The sequence below is a fragment of the Mustela putorius genome, unplaced genomic scaffold (genome assembly GCF_011764305.1).
Source record: "Mustela putorius furo isolate JIRA1106 unplaced genomic scaffold, ASM1176430v1.1 tig00003859_pilon_pilon_pilon, whole genome shotgun sequence".
In the NCBI taxonomy this organism is placed as follows: domain Eukaryota; kingdom Metazoa; phylum Chordata; class Mammalia; order Carnivora; family Mustelidae; genus Mustela; species Mustela putorius.
The window spans coordinates 29,057,742-29,080,423 of record NW_025422011.1 but is presented as its reverse complement, the minus strand read 5'-3'; the positions used below and the strand labels follow the sequence as shown (position 1 = coordinate 29,080,423).

Genomic DNA, 22,682 nt, shown 5'->3' with positions numbered 1-22,682 from the left:
CGCATTCTCCCACCTTTCCAGTGGGTACCCCTCCCGCGCGACGAGCCAGCCGGGTGTGGCCCTGGGCGCCACCCGCCGGAACCCCAATGGCCAAGCCGGCGCTCCTGAGCCCGGGATGTGGGGCGCGCGCCCATTGGTTGAACTTGCCCCCGTGAACCGGCCGGCCGCAGAGCCCGCCTCCCAGCCCTCTCTCGGCGCTCCCATTGGCAGTTCGCGTTCCCCCCTCCCGCCCCCTGCGCCTGCTCCCGCCCCCAGCCAGCCGCGATGGAAACGGGGTTGGGGAGGGTGGGAGGCCGAAGCGAGGAGGAGGGGGTGAGCTTTCCTCCCGGTAAGGGGGCGCGAGAGACAAGACAGGCCAATCAGGACAGGACGTGGAAAAGAGGCGCCGCGCCAGCCAGTCACATCGCGAGGTCCGGGTCGGGAAGGCTGACGCGAGTGGCACAGCCAATGGGCGTGCCACTACCCGTCCGCTCTTCAGCAGCCGGTCGGGGGTGGTGGAAGAGCGAGTGAGGAGAGCGCGACGGCGGCGGCGGAGCCATCGCTGGACGGCCAGGGGGAAAGCGAGGCCCGAGCCTCTGCGTCTCGGTGAGAGGCGGCGACTGCCGGGCGAAGGGAGGCCGGGATGCGGGCCGCTTCTCGCCTGGTCCCGGCCGCGGCTGCGGGAGCTGGGGCGGCAGGCCGCCCGAGGCGGAGGCGACACCCGCCGCCCCGCCCCCGCCCCCACCCTGGGCCGCCCGGACCCGGGGGCGCCTGCCTCTGCCCGGGTGGTCTGTGCGCCGCTGGGCTCGGGCCGCCGCCCTCCGGAGTGCCGGGCGGGCGAGCGGGGACGCAGGGAGGGGCCTGGTTTGCAGCCGCGGAGCCTTGGGGGCTCCGCCTGGTGTGGGGAGGCCGCGGGGAGGTGGTGAAGGTGGGGCGGGGTACTTAACGGAGGAGCGGGCTCGTGTGCCCCGGGGCGGCTGTCGGAGGGGGCGTGTGATTGAAAGAATTTCTGGTCTTTCTGAGGGAGAAGAAAGTGATGGGGGAAAGGGTGATGCTCTGAAAAGGGTGCCCGGGGTGAAGGTGCGGAGCCGGGGAATGTGGCTGGCCTTTGGGAAGTAGGCACTGAGGGAGTGGAGGGGCAGATCAGCCGGGAGGGTTTTGAAGGTTAAGATCCCTGGACGAATGAGGACGAGTGGATTTGGAGTGAGAGGGACCTACTCCCGGAAGGTGACAGAGAGAAGATTTAGATGAGGTGTGGCTGGAAGCTGGCTGACTAGAAGGCGTTAGGAGACCAGTTAGGAGAAAGTGTGCAAGTTGCTGACCGTCGGCTGCAGAAGGGTGTGGATCTTTTATGACTAAGTGAGCAAGAATAACTGTTCCTTTTGGGAGAGGCTGGAGAGCCGAGTGTTGCAGGTAGGAAGGACTCAGTCAGCCAGGTTCATAGGTTCGTACACTACTCATGAGGGCCAAGCCCTCAAAGTTAACTCTCTCTACTGAGGCTGGCTGTGTCTCCCTTCTCCACCCCGTTAGTTCATCTAATTGTTTTGCCACAGCAGCACGCACACCCTCTCAAAAAGCAGATATTGTTTGTTTTTTCATGGATGGCAATGAGGAATCCCTTAATTCTTTGTCTTAAAAAAATTAGAATCTGTTGGTTTAAAGGCAGCATCAGAAGGTAGGTTCAGAAAATCTGCGCTGTAGGGGAATGTCTCACCTATTTTGTTGGACATAGCATAAAAATGATGCAAGATCTCTGAGAGTAACACAGTGAAAATTAACGTGGAAGTACAGTTCTGTTACTGTAAGATCGACCACTTTGATGCAGTGGAATTTGATTATGTATCCTATTGTTGGGAAGTTTTTTAGCCTTGGGAAGAGCGTTATAGCTAAATAGGTTCAAGGTTCTTTTCACTTAGAGGAATCAAAGACATAATGTGTGTATTATCTCTGCTGTTACTTCTCTGTTTAAATCTTTAGGAGTTCTTAGGAAGGAGGAGAGGGTCTGGACTGGGAGTGTGTGGCATAAGGAGGAACTGTTTGTGGAGACCATTGCAAAAGATGCAAAAAAAAAAAGTTTTTATTTGTGGGGTGTGGGCAGAGGTTGAGAACAGAGAAGTAGTAGTAGAAACAAAAGTGGCCCACTATACATTTTCAGTGGATTTAAATTGGAGGTGCTGATAGGCGTCGAGATGTAATTTTTGCTTGACTGTAGTACAAAGGGCTTGTGAAGAGTTAAACACTTCTTGACAAATATAAAGTGTCAAAGACAGAAAGCAAAGAGGGCATATGTTGTATAGGATATTTCCTTACCCAGATCACAAAGCATTGTAGTTAATGGACCATTCTTTTCTAGGAGGTAGAAATAATTTCGTGGAAGTAATTTCTTGGCACTGCTATTCACTGATCACATTTTACCCTTAGTATAACAGTACCCAAGTGCTGCGGTGACTCAGAGCAGAGAACAACTAATCCAAGTGGTGTGGAGTTAATCAGGGAAGGTTTCCAGGAAGAGGTTAATTTTGAGACATCTTTAGAACTAGGAGTTTGGGTATGTGTTATTGGAAGACATGAAGATGACATTCCAGTAGTTTGGACATGCTATCAGCAACTTTGGATAAGAATGACACATTAAAAATGGTTTTAAGGAGGATGGAATATTTGAATGAAGATATAAGAGTGTGGAGATCAATTGAGTCTGTGGTTGTAGTTTAGTTGAAAAACAATGGTTCTGTCTTGTGGCTAGGAGAGAAGAATTAGAATAGTTAATGATGGATTGGAGACAGTAAGGGAAAGAGTACAAAAATATTTTTTGATATTTGTGATAAGAAAATATGTTGACAATAAGTTGGGTTATTGAGAGGTAGATTTGGTGTTCAACCATAAAACAATCAGAAACATTTTTGAGTCCTGTACTAGATTATATTGATAACAGTAGCAAAATTTATTGGGTTCCACTTTGTGCCAGACACAGTTTTGAGCTATTCTAGCCTCATCTTTCTTTGATTATCGCTGTTTTATAGATGAGGGAACTGAGATTCAGAGAGATTATTTTGCCCAACGTCACACAACTAATAGGTGGCAGGTCAGGATTGACAAAGTCAGTAAATACTAATTGACCCTAAGCTTCCTGCCAGGCACTGTGTTAAATGCTGGAGGTTCAAAGTGGACAAGCAAATCCAAAGGTCAGGTTGGAGCCATTTTTTTTGGAGGTTGTCAGGAATTAATAGAAGAGAGCCAGTGAAGGAAGAGAAAAAGATGAGCTGGAGAGACTCTTGTAGATACTGAGGAATATATTGTTTTGGAAAACTTAGAATAGAAATAGTTTTAAGAAAGAGGAAGTAGTTAGCAACAAAATACGTAGCTGAGAGACTCGGAAGAACAGATTGAGAAGAATGAGTTAAGTCAGGAAAAAAACTTGTGTGAATTTAGTCTCAAAAACCAGAATTAAGATAATAAGGTATAGGCAGATAGTTACTCATGTTTAGTGGCAAGTGCTCTATACATAGTTAAAATATGATGGCAGTTGCGGTCAAATTCATAGGAAAGAGTTGGTATGTCCCTTTCTAAAATTTTAATCTTTGGCTGCTGAGATCGTGGGTGTTTTAAAAATGCTCATGCACTTTGTATTTTCCAAGTTCAATAAAACAAGCATTACTTTTATAGTTAGTTGGGGAGAAAATCATTCTACTGAAACGAGCTAATAGGGAATATGTGGGTGGGCTTCTCTGCATTATGTTTGGGGAAGGGGAAAAGATGGTCTTATTTCAGTGTATATTGCTACCTATGAGATACTTGGGTAGGTACATTCCTGTCTTAGAAATGACCAGACACATCCTGAAACTGTATATACTGAAAGATGGCATTTGCTTAATCTGAGGGATGAGATTACTAACTCACCTTGAAGCATGGAGATATTATGGTCTTGATTTTTCTGAACGTTGTTTTTTTAGGGTTTAATAAATGAATTTAAGGTTAAACAAATGCATACTTCTCATTCAATTGAGTCATTTTAACTGTGTCTTTTGGATTTTATACCCTTCTTTCTTCCTACACATTTGTTCTGTAGTTCCTCTCTTACTGGGTTTGTAATGGGCTTACAGTTTCAGTTCAGTAAGACAATATGAAAGTGCTGAATTTACATATAACTAATTTAACTTAAAATTTGTCATTGTTTTCAGTTCCCAATTTGAAGAAGAAAAGAGACAAATTTCAAGACAATGAAATAAGCTTCTCTAATCAAATAATTATTCAAGAGCTAACTAGTAGGATTTGCCTCAGGATCAGTACAGTTTAATTTCAGTCTCTAAAATGGAGATGGCCATCTTGTAAGTCAAGAATAGGATCTAATTTTTAGTTTAATTTGGCCCATAGGGATTGTGGGAGGAAGCTTAATGTTTCATCTAGGTACTGTACTATGTTCCTTAAATAAATTATTACATTTAGTTCTCATACAGTTCTCCAAGGTGGAGAACCTCTTATAGATGAGAGAATGAGGCTCAGAGAAATTAGTAACTTAACAAATGTTGGAGAGGTAGAACAGAGCTGAGATTGAAACCTTGTTTAAGCCAAAATTCATGCATATGAGATAAAAGGCAAGAAAGAGTTGTTTATGTTAATATTTGCAATTTAAAAAAAATGCCACATAGCCTTAGGTGTTTAGTAACTTTGTTACCTTAGAAGATGGCACTGTTGCTCTGTGTATTTGCTTTATGACACTGGCTCTTAAATGATGGTGATTATTATGTGTCTTTTAAGGGTGCATTATATTACCTTTAGAGGGGTATGTTTTCACATTTTAGTATTTTTTAAAATGAAGATGTAATTTACAGTGTCTTTGAAAATGCTTATGAAATGGGTACTTTGTCTTTTTTTTTTAATTTGAAGATCTAATTCTCTTTATTAAATGATTCATGAATTGGACAACACCCCATCTAGTAAGTAGAGAGGCACTCCCAAATGGCTACTATGTCTTAAAGTCAAATGTGTGTCTCAGAGTTGAGAAGTGTGGTATATGCATATAGTCTGCATGTACAGTGCCTTAGGAGTTTGTTGTGTGCATTTTCTTCCCAGCTCCTTTCTTTACTTAGTCTATTACATTTTGTGTGTGTGTGTGTGTGTGTGTGTGTGGTATAATATAGAACTGAAGCATATATTAATAATAAAATACTCATTCTCTTTAGTTAGTGAATATTACAGTGTAGAAGAAAGTACTTTGATGTGGAAAATTAACATTGCACTGTGAATCAGCAGATCTGAGTTTTAATTTTGGTTTTGCTAGTAACTTGATGTGTAGCTTGAGGCGAGTCACTTCCCCTCTCTGAGCTTTAGTTTTCTCATTTCTAAAGTGGAGTTGGGAGAGGAACTTAGAGACTTGTCCAGCTTGAACAAACTATGCTCTCTCTTTAAAAATGTAGATGCCTTAAATCCTTCTTAAAAACTGGATTTAGGGGCGCCTGGGTGGCTCAGTGGGTTAAGCCGCTGCCTTCGGCTCAGGTCATGATCCCAGGGTCCTGGGATCGAGCCCCGCATCGGGCTCTCTGCTCAGCAGGGAGTCTGCTTCCTCCTCTCTCTCTGCCTGCCTCTCTGCCTGCTTGTCATCTCTCTCTGTCAAATAAATAAATAAAATCTTTAAAAAAAAAAAACCTGGATTTATTAGCTTTCTGCTATTTTTTTCTTTGTCTTCATGTCTTTGCCTTCTCTCCTTGCCTTTTTTCTGTGGATGCTTGAGATACTATCAGATCCAATGTATTAGAGAGGATGTTTTATTTTTGATAGCCTGCATTTACTAAGATAGGATATTTGAGAAAGTAGGTACTTAGTAAATAGTTAACAAATGAATATATGTTTTATTTGAGTTTTATAAAAGGACCATTTAAATAATATACCATACAGAAGCTGTTAAAGTATTTTTGAAAGGTAGTCCTGCCTAAATAATGAAATGTGTTTAGTGAAGTAAATTTATCTGCTCTCTATGGGGCAGGTTTCTACAGAAGAAGACTATTGGACCTGTCTTTTGAGAAATTCTCTCTGTTCTAGTAGGAGAAGGAATCTTCTTTGAACTTTGTATTATGGAAAGTTGCTGACATAAAATGACACACTAACTTTAGCAGTTACAAACCTGTGGTTAATCTTGTTTCATCTCTACTTCCACCCACTTGCCCCTTTTTTATTTTGAAGCAAATCCCTAAACAGTTTTACCAGGTACTACCATACAGAATGATGAATGTGATAATAGACACTAAGCTAAGTGAAGTAGAAATCGTTCATTTAAATATTTTTGAGACATGTGTTATACTGTGCTAGGCAAGAGAAATTAGATATAATAATCTACTGTTGGATGGGTTTAATGTAATTGGATATACTTAATATACATATATAAAACAATATAGCAACATGAGATTATATACCAAAACAATATAGCAACATGAGATTATATACCAAAGTATTTTAAATGAGAGATGACATTATTTCTGAATGAAAGGATTTAGATGGGGAAAAAGAATATTAAAGGGTGCAATGAGGTTGATCATATGGAGAAAACATATAGTTAGAAAAAATCTAACTTGAGGGGCACCTGGGTGGCTCAGTTGTTAAGCGGCTGCCTTTGGCTCAGGTAATGATCCCGGGGTCCCGGGATTGAGCCCTGCATCAGGCTCCCTGCTCATGGGAAGCCTGCTTCTCCCTTTCCCACTCCCCCTGCTTGTGTTCCCTCTCTGTCACTGTCTTTCTCTCTCTCTGTCAAATAAATAAGTAATCTTTAAAAAAAGAAAAATCTGGGGCACCTGGGTGGTTCACTGGGTTAAGCCTCTGCCTTCCGCACAGGTCATGGTCTCACAGTCCTGGAATCCAGTGAGCCCTGCATCATCAGGCTCTCTGCTCAGCAGGATGCCTGCCCGCCCCCCCCCCCGCCCCCCCCCCCCCCCCCCCCCCCCCCCCCGTCTGTCTGCCTACTTGTAATCTCTTTCTGTCAAATAAATAAATCAAAATCTTAAAAAAAAAAAAAAAGAGAAAAAGAAAAATCTAACTTTAGCTTCATAGAAAGTTTTATCTAAATCTGTTATCTCTGTCTTTTAGACCCGTACAGCATATTATTGACATACTTTGATCTTAAATCAATATTTGAAAAAAGCCAGTTTCTGTGTTACAAGTTAAGACACACTTCTTTATGACTGTTACTGTCTCTGGTGAATTATTTGGCACATTTCATTAAAAAGCCTTCTAAATATCTTAGTACCACATGTATTAATGGATCCATTTTGTCTAGAATGTTTGTGTGTGTGCCACCAGTTTTCAAATATAAATCATTTTGAGATCTTAAATGGTGGTGCGTATGTGTTAGTTTAAATGTTAACTGTTAGAAAATTAAAAAAAAATTTTTTTTATTTTATTTATTTATTTAACACAGAGAGAGAGAGAGAGATCACAAGTAGACAGAGAGGCAGGCAGAGAGAGAGAGGGAAGCAGGCTCCCCACTGAGCAGAGAGCCCGATGTGGGGCTCGATCCCAGGACCATGGAATCATGACCTGAGCCTAAGGCAGAGGCCCAACCCACTGAGCCAGTCAGGCGCCCCACTGTTAGACAATTTTAAGATTACTTTGAAATACCTAGATTAGGGGCGCCTGGGTGGCTCAGTGGGTTGAGCCGCTGCCTTCAGCTCGGGTCATGATCTCAGGGTCCTGGGATCGAGCCCTGCATCGGGCTCTCTGCTCAGCGGGGAGCCTGCTTCCTCCTCTCTCTCTGTCAAATAAATAAATAAAATCTTAAAAAAAAAAAAAAAGAAATACCTAGTTTACATCAATCTTGTCTTTTATGGAAATCTTGCCAGAAACGTTGGCTTGACTTAAGTTTTCTCACATGAGAAATCCTTGTTGAATTTAAGGAATTCTTAAAATTATATATTATTATTTTGGAGTATTAAATACTTTAAATTATTAATTGAGAGTAAAATCTTAATATATGTTCCATAATGCAGAGATTTTTAGTCAAGGGTCATGATCTCTTTTGAGCATCTCCCCAAAGCTTTGTGCTCTCTCCTTAGAAAAATAAACAGGAATCCCTCCTTGTTTGTAGTTTTGCTTTATGTGTTTTTAGTTACCCATGGTCAGTCTGGGTCTGGAAGTAGGTGATCCTTCTTCTGACATGTTAGAAAGTTGTAGTAGACTAATAGTAAGTCACAATTCCTACATCATTTACCCTCCTTCATCTCATCTCGTAGGTATTTTATCATCTCACATCATTATCAGAAGAAGGGTGAGTACAGTATAATTAAGATACTTTGGGAGGGAGAAAGACCACATTCACATAACTTTTGTTACAGTATATTGTTATAATTGTTCTATTTTATTATTATTATTATTAATCTCTTACCATGCCAAATTTATAAATTAAACTTACCATAGGTATGTACATATAGGAAAAATCAGTATGTATAGGGTTTGGTACTATTTGCAGTCTCAGGCATCCATTGGGGGTCTAGGAATGTATCCACTGTAGGTTAGGGGGAATTACTGTACTTGCACACTTTGTTTTTCATATAATTTAAGGGGGTTAATAAGGTTGAAAGAACCCAGGGTGCCTGGGTGGCTCAGTCTGTTACGCATATGCCTTCGACTTAGGTCATGATCCCAGGGTCCTGGAATGGAGACTGCATTGGGCTCCCTGCTCAGTGGAGAGTCTACTTCTCCTTTTCCCTCTGCCCCTCCCCCGCTTGTGCTCTTTCTCTCTCTCTCTCTCTCTCAAATAAATAAATAAAATATTAAAGATAAAGAGACTCTCAGAACCCATTGTGGGTCTATGGATTCTAGTTAAATAAACCAATCTTTAGTGTATGGGCAGAAAACATACTGCTAAAACTAAACTCAAATTTATTTTGTTGTGTACTGCTCACCTTTTATAAACAAGTGTTTCATTATTGAGTAATTAAAAATTATAAAACTAGGGGTGCCTGGGTGGCTCAGTGGGTTAAGCCGCTGCCTTCGGCTCAGGTCATGATCTCAGAGTCCTGGGATCGAGCCCCGCATCCCTCTCTCTCTCTGCCTGCCTCTCCATCTACTTGTGATTTCTCTCTGTCAAATAAATAAATAAAATCTTTAAAAAAAAAAAAATAAAAATAAAAATTATAAAACTCATTATGCATATACCTTACTTAAAAAAATAAACCAATTCTTTTTAAAGATTTATTTTGTTTTTATTTATTTATTTTTTAACCATCTATTTTAGAGAGAGAGAGAATAAGAGAGTATGAGCAGAGGGAGGGTGACAGGAAGAGGAAGAGACAGAATCCTCAAGCTGACTTCCTGCCAAGCGCAGAGCCCGACATGGGGCTCTATCCAGGACACTGAGATCATGACCTGAGTCAAAATCAAGAGTTGGCTGCACAACTGACTGAGTCACCCAGGCGCCCCTTAAACATTTTATTTATTTATTTATAAATAAAAAGGTTTTATTTAATTATTTGTCAGAGATCTCACATAAGCAGGGGAGAGGCAGAAGGAGAAGCAGGCTCCCTGCTGAGCAAGCCCCCCCCGCCCCCCCCCCGCAGGACTCGATATCAGGACCCTGGGATCATGACCTGAGCTTAAGGCAGATGCTTAACCGACTGCGCCACCCAGGGACTCATACTTATGATCCTGAGATCAAGAGTAGCATGCTCTATCAACTGAGCCAGCCAGGCACCCCCAAACAATAGAACAATTCTTAATTGGATTCTTAGGAAAAAATAAGCTATAGCTAGCTTAATAAATATATTGAATGATTTTTTTTTTTTTAAAGATTTTATTTATTTATTTGTCAGAGAGAGAGCGAGCGAGAGCGAGCATAGGCAGACAGAGTGAAAGGCAGAGTCAGAGGGAGAAGCAGGCTCCCTGCGGAGCAAGGAGCCCGATGTGGGACTCGATCCCAGGACGCTGGGATCATGACCTGAGCTGAAGGCAGCTGCTTAACCAACTGAGCCACCCAGGCGTCCCTATATTGAATGATTTTATCAAAGATTTTGGAGTGTCTGATCTTTCATATAATGACTGCTATCCATCCTGAATTAAGAGGAAGTAAATATAACTAAGAATGAGTAAAATGTATACATACCATTTTTTTTCCAAAGGTAAAGGAAAAAGCTACTTTGGCCTTAGCTGCCCTTATATAGTTGAGACCTGTGGAGAAAAGGGTCTGTTAAAGTATTTAGAGTTGTACATTTGTGTTAAAATCATTCCTGTATGTGATAACAGGGCTTAGAAATGTGTTTGGACTGAAAGGATTGATTCTCTTTAGAGCCCTGAAATTGTGTTTATCATCCATCTAGTTCGAAGGATGGTCCTAAATAAGTTTCTTAGAAATATGTGGTTTTAAAAGGTTGTGGGTTACACCTAAAATGTAATAATAATAGTAGTTTTTAGCATAAGCAGAATCTGCAGGAGATAGGAACAGTTGAATTAGCTGCTATTGAGACATTTGACTGTTTGAAGATCAGTGAATTTTAGGTGTATTGCTTTAATGTGATAACCTTCATGACCTGTTAGAGTTAATAATTCTCTGAGTAATGTTCTACTAGGAAATAGCTTATTCTAATACACAGTATTGACATATAGACTTTGAGAGCTAGGAGAAGGAGGATTTCACCATCAGTGATTTGGGCTCCTTTTCAATGAATTCTGTGAATGAGGAGAGCATTTAATTGACTGGCCCAAGGTCAGGTGGTTACTGGCAGTGCCAACAGTATAGTTATTCATTACTGATTTTTAAAAAAAGTTTTTAACTTATTTAAATTCAGTTAGTTGACATATAGTGTATCATTAGTTTCAGATGTAGAGTTCAGTAATTCATCAGTTGCATATAATACCCAGTGTTCATTACCTCACATGCCCTCCTTATTGCCCATCACCCAGTTACCCCATCCCTCCACCCACCTCCCCTTCCTCAGTTTGTTTCCTATAGTTAAGAGTCTCTTGTGGTTTGTCTACTTCTTTGATTTCATCTTATTTTATTTTTCCCTCCCTTTCTCCATGATCCTCTGTTTTGTTTCTTAAATTCCACGTATGGGTGAAACCGTATAATAATTTTCTTTCTCTAATTGACTTATTACGCTCAGCCTGATACCTCCAGTTCCTTCCATGTCAATGTAAATGGTGAAATCTCATCCTTTTTGATGTAATGATGAGTAATATATGTTGTGTATATATGTATATATATCACATCTTTTTTTTTTTTTTTAAAGATTTTATTTATTTATTTGACAGAGAGAGATCACAAGTAGGCAGAGAGGCAAGAAGAGAGAGAGAGAGGAGGAAACAGGCTCCCCGTTGAGCAGAGAGCCCAGTGCGGGACTCGATCTCAGGACCCTGAGATCATGACCTGAGCCGAAGGCAGCTGCTTAACCCACTGAGCCACCCAGGCGCCCACATCTTTTTTTTTTAAATAAAGATTTTATTTGGCAGAGAGAGTGATCACAAGTAGGCAGAGAGGCAGGCAGAGAGAGAGAGGGGGAAGCAGGCTCCCTGCTGAGCAGAGAACCCGATGTGGGGCTCTATCCCAGGACCCTGAGATCAGGCTCGATCAGGACCCTTGAGCCCAAGGCAGGGCTTAACTGACTGAGCCACCCAGGTGCCCCTATATATCACATCTTTATCCATTCATTTGTCGATGGACATTTGGGCTCTTTTTGTAGTGTATCTATTGTGGATATTGCTGCTATAAACATTGGGGTGCAGGCACACCTTCAGATCATAGTGTTTGTATCCTTTGGGGTAAATACCTAGTAGTGCAATTGCTGGGTCATAGTATAGCTCTGTTTTTAACTTCCTGAGATTTCTCTTTAAGGTTCTTGAGGAGCCTCCATACTGTTTTCCAGAGTGTCTGTACCAGCCTAGGCATTCCCACCAGCAGTGTAGAGGGTTCCCCTTTCTCTGCATCCTCACCATTTGTTTTTTCCTGACTTGTTAATTTTAGCGGTTCTGACTCAGGTAAGGTGGTGTCTTCTTATAGTTTTTTTTTTTTTTTTAAAGATTTTATTTATTTATTTGACAGAGAGAAATCACAAGCAGGCAGAGAGGCAGGCAGAGAGAGAGAGAGGAGGAAGCAGGCTCCCTGCTGAGCAGAGAGCCCGATGCGGGACTCGATCCCAGGACCCTGAGATCATGACCTGAGCCGAAGGCAGCGGCTTAACCACTGAGCCACCCAGGCGCCCTTATTATAGTTTTATGTTTATATTTTCCTGATGCTGAGTGATGTTGGGCATTTTTCCATGTGTCTCTTGGCCTTTGTACGTCTTTGGAGAAATGTTTATTCATGTCTTCTGCCCATTTCTTGACTGGATTACTCATTACTGATGTTTGATAGGTCTGTTGTGCTTACTGATTTTGGGCTGTCTTCTTTCTGATCTGTTTCTGGAGAAGGAAGTATCTTTACACTAGCGTTTTTGTGGCTTTGATTCTCAGTTGATAAATTGACTAAGAATTACCTGGATTTTTATTCTCTTTACTGTTTTTACTTTGCTGTATATGTTCTTAACCCATTTTTAGCACAATAACCGGTAGTTACAATGCTTATTCAGGTAAGGTTCTTAGGAGCTTAAATACAGTTTCACATCTGGAAACAGATACTAAGAATCCATGAAGTCATTAAGCACTCCCCTTATGCTTTCTATACCTTTCTGGACTGATCCCTGCTTGACGGTATTTAATTGCAAGCTTTATCTATGAACCTGGGAAAGTTTTAAAGGTAAACCAGGAAAGGATTTCTGAGAACAGGGTTTGATATGGAATTTAGCCCTTTTTAAGGCATTTCTAGATGGTTCCCAGAACTAGATACTAGAGGGATCGTTCACATTCAAGTTCAGAGAAGTTATTATTACTTCTTAGAAGGGCCTGATTCCAAGTCCTTATGTCATTTGGTTGGTATGGACCTACTGGGCAGGGAGAAGACCTGCCCCCATTTTGGTGACCCTATATCGAGGGCAAGGACACTTTAAACAGTGACTCTCAAAGCTGTTTTAATCCCAGCCTTTAGCTGGGCCATTCTTTAGCTCAATAAATTCCTGCTTTCTGGTGGAAAAATAATTATAAATGTAAAGGTACAAGCATTTGGGGGGGGTGGGGGATTTTTTTCAGCAGTTAGAGGTATCGTTCTTTCCTAATTGAATCATGAAAAAACATACTTGTCTTTAAGTCTAGACTTGCTAGAAAACTGTAGGTCTCAAATCCAAGTGATGCATTTGTATAATACATTCTGTAGGTTTAATAAAACAACTAAAATGATATGTATGAAGCTCAACTAATGCTAATTTTTAATTAAGTAAAAATAATGATTGTTGAAAACCATGGTCAGCTTAAGACAACACAACCTCACTGACAGTGAGTGCTTGTCTTGAAAATTTCAGAATTCCAGCTTTTGAGTGCGCATGTGTGGTAGGAGCTTTGTAGCATTGGGAGTTGTAGCAGCCAGAGGTATTAACTGTATACAGATTGCAGTCTTTGGTACATTCTAATAACGTGTTCATTTTTGCAGCTCTTAATTAATGGCTTAATAGCTTATTCATAAGTAGTCTTATGCATCAAAGGAAGACCATGCTTTCTAAATCATTTGTAGTCCATGGGAGGTTTGGTCCATTTTTGGATAATCATTAACCTTAGAAGGTAATCTGTGAGCTTCTCCGGGGCATTGTTTCTCTAGCTGTGTTGGGAAATTTGTGAAAGCCTAAGTTGAACTAGAGTTCAGTGGGCTTCTTCACCTCAGGACCTTGTTAGTCTTGATATGCTAATATACTTTGTTGTTCACTGGTTGTGGGTAAAGTGTACAGTTTCCTAGCCTCATTTACCATGATTTGGAAAATGCTGTCTTGGAGGACGTACCAGTTTTTAGGTTCAGCCTTGAGAACAGATTCAAAAGGTATGTAAGAAGGTGACGCAAAAGAAACAGGAAGCGCAGTGTACAACATAAAGCAGGAACTTCAAAGCACTTTTCTGCTGTTATGGGTTGGCATTTGCTGTAATAATGGGAACTGAGTCTGAACTGCTTCTAAACTGAATCTAAACTGCTTCTATAAGCAGTGAAATACCTGAATTCTACCAGCTTGTTCTGAATGATCTTAATCTTCGTGAGTAGACTTTGGTAGTTTTAAATTACACCACATAAGATACATAATTAGTAATCTGCCTGAGTCAGTTTTTGGGTAAACCTGTAGGTAGTCATCTACATGTAATGTTCATGGTAAACATGATACATTTTCCTGTTAACATCAGTTTTGGTTAACTTGAAATATTTTTACATTAACCCTTAGCTATATTACAGAGTCAGATGTACAACTTCCATGAATTCCTAAGCCAAATGGGGTATTTCCCTTTCTTTAGTTGTGTTCAAGAACCCTGATTTTTGGTAATACACTTAAAGTATTAGTATAGTGATGTATATTGGAATCTTGTATCTCACTTTCTGAGTCTAAAAGTATTAGTATGAAAATTTCATGTCTTGGGGCACCTGGGTGGCTCAGTGGGTTGAGCCTCTGCCTTTGGCTTGGGTCATGGTCTCAGGGTCCTGGGATTGAGCCCTGCATTGGGCTCTCAGCTCAGTGGGGAGCCTGCTTCCTCCTCTCTCTCTCTGCCTGCCTCTCTGCCTACTTGTGATCTCTCTATCTAATAAATAAAATATTTAAAAAATTTTCTTGTCTTAATATGAAAATAATTTTATTTTATTTATATATATATATATTTAAAGATTTTATTTATTTATTTGTCAGAGAGAGAGCGAGTGCGAGCGAGCACAGGCAGACAGAGTGTCAGGCAGAGTCAGAGGGAGAAGCAGGCTCCGTGCGGAGCAAAGAGCCCAATGTGGGACTCGATCCCATGACGCTGGGATCATGACCTGAGCTGAAGGCAGCTGCTTAACCAACTGAGCCACCCAGGCGTCCCTGAAAATAATTTTATTAAGGTGAGGAGAGAATATAGAATAACAGAATGGAATTGGACACATGCTTTTACAAGCAATGGAACCATATATTACCAAACCGAGTTAATAGGAGCTCAACCCTTCTTCGGTAGACTTTACAGTAGAGAAGGTACCCCACTGGTACAGGCCTTGAGAGCAAAAAGAGAAACAAAGGAGAATGGATATTGATGAAAAATTGAAGTTTTCTTGTCAGCAGATAATTTTAATGCTGTAGAATTGGTATTTACTTTCTGTTGGAAGAAAACTTGACTTTTTAAAGATGCCTTTGTGTTTTTTATATCACTCAAAGGAATTTGGAGTCTGATTTTTGTTAATGTCTAATATTTTCCAGGGTAATGAAACCTAAGAGACATTTAATGCTGGCCAGAGTACCATGCTTATGGAGCAACCACAGTGTATAAAATAGTCGTGTAGTGCCCCTGAGAGAACTAATGAACCTATTGGGATTCCTAACCAGCAAGAAGTATCTTAGACAGGGGCGCCTGGGTGGCTCAGTGGGTTAAGCCTCTGCCTTCAGGTCAGGTCATGATCTTGGGGTCCTGGGATTGAGTCCCGCATCAGGCTCTCTGCTCAGCAGGGAGCCTGCTTCCTCCTCTCTCTCTGCCTGCCTCTCTGCCTACTTGTGATCTATCTCTCTGTGTCAAATGAATAAATAAAATATTTTAAAAAAAAAGTATCTTAGACATTGAGGAAGATAGGATTCAGAGAGTTCAGTATTCTTATGCCAGTGTCTGTGTAGGCAAACAGAGTGCCCATTATATCTACTTCAATGGGTGCTTACAACAGGGTTAGACACTAGCATCTTTTATTGAAAAAAGAAATGTTAACCAAGATGCTACAGCTATTCTTTTGTTTGTGGAAAAATGCCTTATAAGCCTTAATTTTTGAAAAAGGAAAAAGGAACCCACTATCTTTATCAGCTTGAGTACAGAAAATAGTTTGTCCATTTTGAATTTGCATTTTGGCCCTTTATTTGTTGCTTACAGCTTACTTTCAGAGATGGTTTTCTTTTATGTTGAGTCTTAAAACATTAAACAATGATTGCAGTTATTAAAATATAGTAGAAAAGACACACGATCAGTGGTTCCCAATATGCCCCCCAATGGAAGACGATCAAAAATCTTGAAGTATATATACCATGTACAAGGTGAAGCCTCTTCATAATTGAACTAAAATGAGTTGGCTTGCTTTTGGCTAGAAGTGTGTCAACTCCAAGTGGTAACTTATTGGCTAGTGTGGTTCACAAGTAAATAGTAATATTTTTGGTAGGCAAAATAATTTGAACTATGAGGCCCATGGGGCCATATTTTTATTTTTATTTATTTATTTTTAAATATTTAATTTATTTATTTGACAGAGATCACAAGCAGGCAGAGAGAGGAGGAAGCAGGCCCCCTGCTGAGCAGAGCGCCAGATGTGGGGCTGGATCCCAGGACCCTGGGATCATGACCCGAGCCAAAGGCAGAGGCTTTAATCCACTGAGCCACCCAGGCGCCCCAGGGCCATATTTTTTCTTTTTAAAGATTTTATTTATTTATTTATTTGATAGAGAGAAATCACAAGTAAGCAGAGAGGCAGGCAGAGAGAGGAGGAAGCGGGCTCCTGGCTGAGCAGAGAGCCCGACGCGGGGCTCGATCCCAGGACGCTGGGATCATGACCTGAGCCAAAGGCAGAGGCATTAACCCACTGAGCCACCCAGGCGCCCCCCAGGGCCATATTTTTAAAAGCAGTTTGGGTGACTAAAAATATGTAACAAGGAACAATTCTTTATTGTTCCCTTGCCCAAGAAATAGGTCCAACATGGATTAAATAGTTGATAGTCTCAAAAGTATTAGCAGTTATCTCTCCATGCTTTTGGTGGCAGATGGTATTTCCTAAAGATGGTTTTAACGATATCTCCCATCTCACATATTCTTTAAGCGTGATCTTGACTCCTCTTTTCCTGAGTTGGGGTTTATGTCCCCTCCCGTTGAATTTGGGGTTCTTGTGAATCATTTGTAAGCAACAGAGTGCAAGAGAAGTTAAACTGTGATTCCAAGGCGAAGTTGGAAAAGCTGAGAGAGCTTCTACCTAACTTACTAGAATTCTGGTCTTGAAGACCTTAATCAGCTTTATAAGCAATCTAGCCTGAGATTGCCATGCTGCAAAGAAGCCCAGACTTCTTTATGTGGAGAGATACGAAGGATTTAAGATCAGAAGCTAAAACTTTTCAGCTAGAACTGTTTAGTTTAACCCTTTCCAAATTCCTAACTTAACAGATAATTGTGAGAGAGATGAAAATGATTATTGCTGTTTTTTTCTTTAAAGATTTTATTTATTTATTTGACAGAGAGATCACAAGTAGATAGAGACAAGAGGCAGGCAGAGAGAGAGAGAGAGAGGGAAGCAGGCTCCCTGCTGAGCAGAGAGCCCGATGCAGGACTCGATCCCAGGACCCTGAGATCTTGACCTGAGCCGAAGGCAGCGGCTCAACCCACTGAGCCACCCGGGCGCCCCCAGTCTCTGGTTTTGTTTTCACCTGGAGTTCTCCCTCTTGTGTCTTCACAGGGCCCTCTTATAAGAACAGTGATAATTGGATTTGCAATCTACTCTCCTCCAGTGTGATATCATTTACCTTAAATAATTACATCTCCAACTGTCCCATTTCCAAATAAGGTCACATTCTGAGGTACTGAGGGTTAGGAATTCAGCATAATCTCTTTTGAAGCGGGGCGCCTGGGTGGCTCAGTGGGTTAAGCCGCTGCCTTCGGCTCAGGTCATGATCTCAGGGTCCTGGGATCGAGTCCCGCATCGGGCTCTCTGCTCAGCAGGGAGCCTGCTTCCCTCTCTCTCTCTGCCTGCCTCTCCATCTACTTGTGATTTCTCTCTGTCAAATAAATAAATAAAATCTTTAAAAAAAAAAAAAATCTCTTTTGAAGGAACACAGCTCAAACTAAACAAGGCCTCAAGGCAGATTGGTTTAATTATGTTTTAACCATTTATAAATTTTTATTCCAGAGTAGATGTGAATGAGGTTTTTCATCAGTACCCATGAAGTCTGTTCTCTGTGTATTAAGACCCCTTTCCTTCCACATGCATAGATAACACACATAGATAATAAAATTTGAGGGTAGTTTTTAACTGTTTAGGCTCATTGACCCCCCCCTTGAGAATCTGATAAAAAAGGAGTGGATTCTTTCCCTAGAAAAATGTGCAGATGTATGTGTGGGACTGTGTATGTGCACACATACATAAACATACAGCGGTATTTTGCTTGAAACTTTAACTCCTGCCACCTGCAAAGCCTGTTCATGAACTTCTGGATTAGAGTTCACTGATTTCTATTGGTGAAAGATACCTAATCCTCATATCCCTTTTAGTGGAAAAACAAGGAAAAAGGGAGGAGGCAGAGGTGTTGGGGTGGGGGGTTGTATAGGCTCCCCTCATGGTCATTGCAGCTGTGGCTGCATGTGACTTTCTGGGGGATTTTTATGTTTATGTGTGATATTTATCATAGGCTTAGTCTCTTTTCTTCTCGCTCCTGCTGCCCACCCCCATAACCTTTAGCTAAATAAAATTGTAAATCGTATACTTTTGAGTAGAGAAGAATAATCTAAGTCCTTTTAGATGTGCATCAGTATATATAAACAGACTTTTATTTATTTTTTTTTACCTTTTTTTTTTTATAAACGGACTTTTATGTCTTGCTACTGGATTAGCTCATGACCTTTTTTTTTTTTAAAGATTATTTATTTATTTATTTGACAGACAGAGATCCCAAGTAGGCAGGGAGGCAGGCAGAGAGAAAGAGAGTCAGGGAAAGCAGGCTCCCTGTAGGGCTCAATTCCAGGATCCTGAGATCATGACCTGAGCTGAAGGCAGAGGCTTAACCCACTGAGCTACCCAGGTGCTCCAGCTCATGACTTTTTAAAATTCTGTTATTTAAAAAAAATTTTTTTAAAGATTTATTTATTTGAGATAGAGAGATTGAGTGTGAGAGCACAGAGTGGGGAGAGGCAGAGGGAGAGAGGAACTCATGCAGACTCTGCACTGAGCATGGAGCTTGACACTGGGTTCTGGTCTCACTACCCTGAGATCATGATCTGAGTCAAAACCAAGAGTCACCTGGGCGGAAACCAAGAGTGAGACGCCCAAGCAGCTGCAACACTCAGGTGCCCCAATTCTGTGTTATTTTTTTGACTATTTTATCAAAGTTATTTTGAAAAAGCTAGTTGTCTAGGGTTCTGAGTCTGCAACAGGAGTGTATTTTGTGCTCTTCACATGTTGCCTTTTCTCCAAAATAATATTGCCCAAATGTCACCCCAGGACATCTTATGGGCTTTCCTTTTAAAAATACAGATTTTTTTCTTTTACATGCCTTACAATAGGCTATAGGTTATGTTTCGATTTTACATTTAGCCACTGGCATATTTTTATTTCTGAAGGCTGGCATTCATGTATATCAAACAAGTATTTACTATTTTACAGTGATACACGTGGTAAGTCTAGACGTAGTGAAATCACAGGTGATGAATTTTCAGACCAGACTGGTGTCCTATTGATTTGTGTTCATTTTTCTGAATATGAAATGTTGGAAATAATTATTTAGAATAGGGGTTAGCAAACTATGGTTTTCACTCTGCCTTCCTCCTTTTGTGAATGAAGTTTTATTGGAACACATCTATACCCATTCGTTTACTTATGGCTGATTTTGTGCCCCAAATGGCAGAATTGAGTAGGTGATATAAAGATTGTTTTTTTTTTTTGTTTTGTTTTTGTTTTTTTTTTTTTTTAAAGATTTTATTTATTTATCTGACAGAGGGAGATCACAAGTAGGCATTGAGGCAGGCAGAGAGGCAGGCAGAGAGAGAGAGGAGGAAGCAGGCTCCCTGCTGAGCAGAGAGCCCGATGCGGGACTCGATCTCAGGACCCTGAGATCATGACCTGAGCTGAAGGCAGCAGCCCAACCCACTGAGCCACCCAGGCACCCAGGTGATATAAAGATTGTATGGCCCACAGAATTGAAAATAATTACCTAACCCTTTACAGAAAACCTTTGCTAACTGTTGATATAAAATATTGTTAAGTCCCCGGATTCTTTTTTTTTTTTTTCTTACTTTCTTACTTTTTAAGGGTTCTTTAATTTTTTTTTTCTTACTTTCCAGTGATGGAATCTGAAGGATATTAAAAGACCATCTGTAGAGCTCTACTTTTTATCTGGCGCCTGAATTTCTTTAGCTATTCCTTCCAGGTGGTTGTCTAGCTTAGTGGCCTAGTACTGTGAGACAAACAGCATTGAATGTGCTGTGTTAAACGCAGAAGAATGACCTCTGAATGGGAGTCAGTCATTAACTCTGAATGAAAAGATAGATGAAATATCTTAATCTTTGTCTGTTAGGTCTCCCTTCTGTCTCTTGGTAGGTTTTTTTGTTTTGTTTTGTTTTTAAAAGATTTTATTTATTTATTTGACAGAGAGAAATCACAAGTAGACGGAGAGGCAGGCAGAGAGAGAGAGGGAAGCAGGCTCCCCGCTGAGCAGAGAGCCCGATGTGGGACTCGATCCCAGGACCCCGAGATCATGACCTGAGCCGAAGGCAGCGGCTCAACCCAGTGAGCCACCCAGGTGCCCCTCTTGGTAGGTTTTGACTTTGGCTTTGTTTACATGGTAAAGGTACAGAGGAACCAGATTTTAAGAGGAAGACAACTAAGTGGGCCCTACTTCAAGGTACATCTGTTAATTTGTAGAAGTTTATAGGAAAGTAGATTGAGTGGTTAGACATTAACTTGAGACTTTCGTATTCAGTGCTTAATTGCCCTAAATAAATTTGTAACTGCTGAAATAGAACTTAGTCCTTTTTTTTTTTTTTTTAAGGATTTTATTTATTTGATAGAGAGAGAGCGCAAGTAGGGAGAGAGGCAGGCAGAGAGAGCAGGCTCCCCACCGAGCAGAGAGCCCGATGTGGGGCTTGATCCCAGTACCCCGAGATCAAGACCTGAGCCGAATTCAGAGGCTTAACCCACTGAGCCACCCAGGTGCCCCGAACTTAGTCCTTACAAATAAAGAAAGATTTGTCAGATTTTATAATTTGTGTTAAAATTGCTGATACAGAAAGAAACACGTACAGGTAGAACAAGTCTAGACTTCACTGCAGAGCTGTATTTGGTAGTTATATATACTTGACTACTTAGTGAACGTGGTGGACATAGGGGATCTCTCAGGAGATGGAAGAGAGGGGTATTTGATCTCAACATTATCTGGAGGGGGAATGAATTTCTCTCATTCCATTCTTGAAATCCAGCCTGTTAAGAGTCTTGTTCTTCAACAGTTTCATAGTTATCATCTGGTTTTTAATCTAATGGGTTTTCCCATCTAATAAAGAAGTGGATGAAAATGTAAGTAATAAAGATTAGCAGAAGAAAGATAATACCTTTTTTCCCCTTCACAACACTACCTACCCTTTTATTTTCACTTTTAAATTTATCAGGTGTGACTCACTGTTTCTCTGTCTCTGTCTCCCTGTCTCTTGCCACTCTAATATCTTGAGAGTGTACTTTTTGCTTAAATAAACCTTCCTGCTTGTGTCGCTCAAAAAAAAAATTGTCAAACTTTTTTCTAACAGATGAACATGAGTTTGTAAATAGTTAGAAGACAAAATATAGTGGAGACTGGCTAATTGAGAGGAAAATTTGTGCTTTCAAATTTTTTTTGGTACCCTCTGACTTTTCTCTTTTATAAAAAATGTTTTAAAAATATATAACCCATGTACATAGTACATAATTTAAAAATGCATAGAAGAATATGTGGTGAAAAGTAAATGCTCATCATCTCTATTCCTCACTTGTTGAGTTCTCCCTCCCAGTAACCATCATTACCAGTTTTGGGGAGGGTGGTTGCCAGAAGTAATCTGTGTATTTATAAGTATGTACATACTTTTTTCCATTCCTTTCTTCATAAAAATTGGTGTATCATATGGTGTTTTACTTCTTGACTTTTAAAATTTATCGGGAGTGCTATTGCATATCAACATATAGATGTTGAACCGTCTCATTCTTTTTTTAGATGCAGAGTATGCCATTATAGTAATATACCACTTGGTTTGCTCAATCACCTGTTGGTGAACGTTTAGGTTTTCAGCCTTTTGGAATTAGTACAGGGTTGGGAGGGGTGGGCATTGGCCCATGAACTTGGTTCTAAATTGGACTGGTAACAGTATTTGAGGTGTGAAATTTTATGCCTTAAGGAACTGGAGTAGGTGTCTTTGGATACAGCTTTTATCACTATAATGTTTCATTTCCATAGGGTCCAGAGGTCCAGAACTTATTAGGATTGAAATAGAATTTCCAAATAGAGGCTCTAGGTTTAGGGACAGATTCTGGGGAGGGGGAACTGGGAAGCGCTAGGCAGACTATGAGGAGTTCACCCAGGAGGAACAGTCAGCTTTATGGCTTAGTGGGAACACAGTGTGACTCAGGAACTGGAACAGAAACTCAGGATCTTGGTCTATGCCAGGGGTCTACAAATTTTCTGTTTAAGGGCTACACAGTAAATATTTTAGGCTTTGTGGGCTGTAAAATCTCCGTTGTAAGTACTCAGCTCCGTTGTTGAAGTATAAAAGCAAGCATGAGTAATTCACAAGGCTGGGTGTTGCTGTGTTCCAACAAAATTTTATTTAAAAAAAAACAAAATTAGGAGAGATTTGGCTCTGGGGCAATTGTTTGCCACCCTCTCATAGACTCAACTATGAGAATAGGGAATTAACTGCAGCTTTTTGAAAGGTGGGTGTCTCAG

General features: G+C 40.8%; 1 protein-coding gene across 6 annotated transcripts in view; it reads left to right on the top strand.

Moving 5' to 3' along the window:
* The window catches only part of FAR1 (fatty acyl-CoA reductase 1), a 93,744-nt gene that overhangs the window by 26,333 nt on the left and 44,729 nt on the right, over positions 1–22,682 (top strand). For 3 of the 6 annotated variants that reach the window (XM_004752022.3, XM_004752020.3, XM_004752021.3), the window contains exon 1: positions 80–585. The exons of 2 other annotated variants lie outside the window; for them this stretch is intronic. The gene's annotated coding sequence lies outside the window, so the exon portion shown is untranslated. Of the gene's footprint in view, positions 1–79; positions 586–20,508; positions 20,529–22,682 lie in introns of those variants that run through there. One more of the 6 variants, XM_045065782.1, reaches the window with a different exon arrangement.